The sequence below is a fragment of the Diaphorina citri genome, unplaced genomic scaffold, assembly GCF_000475195.1.
Source record: "Diaphorina citri unplaced genomic scaffold, Diaci psyllid genome assembly version 1.1 scaffold9604, whole genome shotgun sequence".
Classification (NCBI taxonomy): domain Eukaryota; kingdom Metazoa; phylum Arthropoda; class Insecta; order Hemiptera; family Psyllidae; genus Diaphorina; species Diaphorina citri.
The window spans coordinates 1-2,275 of NW_007386978.1; the positions used below are offsets into that span (position 1 = coordinate 1).

Genomic DNA, 2,275 nt, shown 5'->3' on the forward strand with positions numbered 1-2,275 from the left:
CAATGAACATGGCTAAAGACCATCTCCTAAACAGATATATATATTTTTTTCTTTTTTTTTTCCCCTTATTAATTATTTTACTGAACTAATCGGCAAAAGCTAAAACTGTTAAAACAGCCACACTACCTATACCTAGTAATACCTACTCTAAACATTTCAATTTTCAGATATGCCTTGGAATTGAGGCCCACATGTCCCTACCATCTTTGTCAAGTTGCCAAAGGATTTTCAAGATTTCCATACTCGTTCAAGAATTTAGCGAAATTTGAAAAATTACTACTGAAAGCAGAGCAAAGGGCACCTAAGCATTACTTTCTGCTTCGTGAGATAGGCCATTTCTATGATATAGACCGTGGAGTAAGTTCAATAGTTCATTATTCATTGAATCATTACAATCATAATAAAGAACTAAAAATAATTGAGACTCTAATCAGAGGATACGGGGTCTTATTGTCCCAAAAGCGAATTTACAAATTGACCTAAAGAAAAGTTGCTACCTACATAGGTACTTGCATTCCAAAATAAATTTCTACGAAATAAAAACGCCATTCATATTGGAAAAAAGGACATTTTCATTATAGACTTTACTTAATCCATCCCGTTCTACCGTTGGTGTCTGGTTTGCCAGAAAGCTCGCCATTTGCTTCTATCGTGAACACTACTTGTGGCACTTTTCCAGGACTGTCCTCTCTCCTTAACAGATTCCGTGACATTTTCTTCCCAAGTACATCGAGGCCTTCCTCTCGGTCTTCGGCCCTCTGGTTTTGCAAGATAGGCTAATTTGGGGTATCTCTGGTCGGGCATTTGCATCATATGTCCAAACCAGCGGAGTTGGGCTTCCTGAATGAAAGTCTGCATAGGATCGATATTTAGAGAGCTTTGGATTTTATGACGTCATCTATGAGAAGGACAAATAGATAAGGGGATATGATATCACCTTGTCTTACTCCGCAATAAGTCTCAAACTCCTTGGACAAAGCACCGCACATGCGCACTTGATTTCTACAAGATTTGTAAAAAACTTTTGAGAGCCTGTACAAGGTCTGGCTGCACTCTTTTTCTATCAAGGATATCCCATAATACGTGCCAGGGGGCTTCATCAAAAGCTTTTTCCAAGTCGATGAACGCGCAGTGTAGCTGGGAATCCAACTGGATGACCTTTTCTGAAATTTGTCTTAAGGTGAACAGCAGATCTTCTGTACTGTGTCCTTTACGGAATCCGCATTGGCTTTCTTCTAACTCGTTTTCAGTAGATTCTCTGAGTCTCATTTCCAGTATTCGAGAATATATTTTGCCAGGGATACTTAATAGAGATATACCCCGATGGTTTGAGCATTCTCGATTATCCCCTTTTCTGAATGACCTTTTCTGAAATTTGTCTTAAGGTGAACAGCAGATCTTCTGTACTGCGCCCTTTACGGAATCCGCATTGGCTTTCTTCTAACTCGTTTTCAGTAGATTCTCTCAGTCTCATTTCCAGTATTCGAGAATATATTTTGCCAGGGATACTTAATAGAGATATACCCCGATGGTTTGAGCATTCTCGATTATCCCCCTTTTTTGTGGATATTCATTACATTTTTTCTTTATTGACATTTTCGAACACTATATGCAAAGTCTGTCTGAGTTCCTAATCTCCTACCTATTTCTTCTGTACTCGTATTTTCAGGATTTGACCAAAGCCTGTGAATATTATGAGAAAGCAATTAATGAAGGCTCTTACAGGGCCGCATTTGATTTAATCAAAGCAAAAATGAAGTTGACTAACGAGGAATTTGACCCTATTCCTATTCTAGAGCAAGTGAGATACAAATTCTATGAAAAGGATAGGAAAGCAGAGTGTGTTATACAGAACTGGCACGTCAAAGAGGAAAATGGGGTGTATTCAATAAAAAAAATAGAGAATGCCAGTTTCAAGCATTCAAAAGAGCCTATGAGTTGAACAGAAACAATGCATCCTATGTGATCAAATATGCAATTGAGTTGAAACATAAAGCCAACAATGTTGGTCGAGAAAACCATGTAGACTTTTATAGACAGTGGAATGAAGTTGTAAATCTATTTGAGTAAGTTATTCTTCTTAGCAAGATATAAGTATACTTGATACCAAGACTCACAACCAGGTCTTGCTAGGTGATATTATTGAAAGGGTTCTATCAACTTTGAAAGTACAAACGCAGGTCCTCATAATAAATATTTGACTATGGTTCAGGATAAGCCAATGAACACGGCTAGAGACAATGAACATGGCTAAAGACCATCTCCTAAACAGATA

General features: G+C 37.8%; 1 long non-coding RNA gene across 1 annotated transcript; it reads left to right on the top strand.

Annotated features, from left to right (window-relative positions):
• Window positions 1-22: 22 nt before the first annotated feature.
• LOC113472872 lies at window positions 23-1,852 on the top strand. Its single transcript, XR_003395018.1, has 2 exons — window positions 23-357; window positions 1,670-1,852. It is a non-coding gene; the product is annotated as an uncharacterized LOC113472872 (long non-coding RNA).
• Window positions 1,853-2,275: the final 423 nt, after the last annotated feature.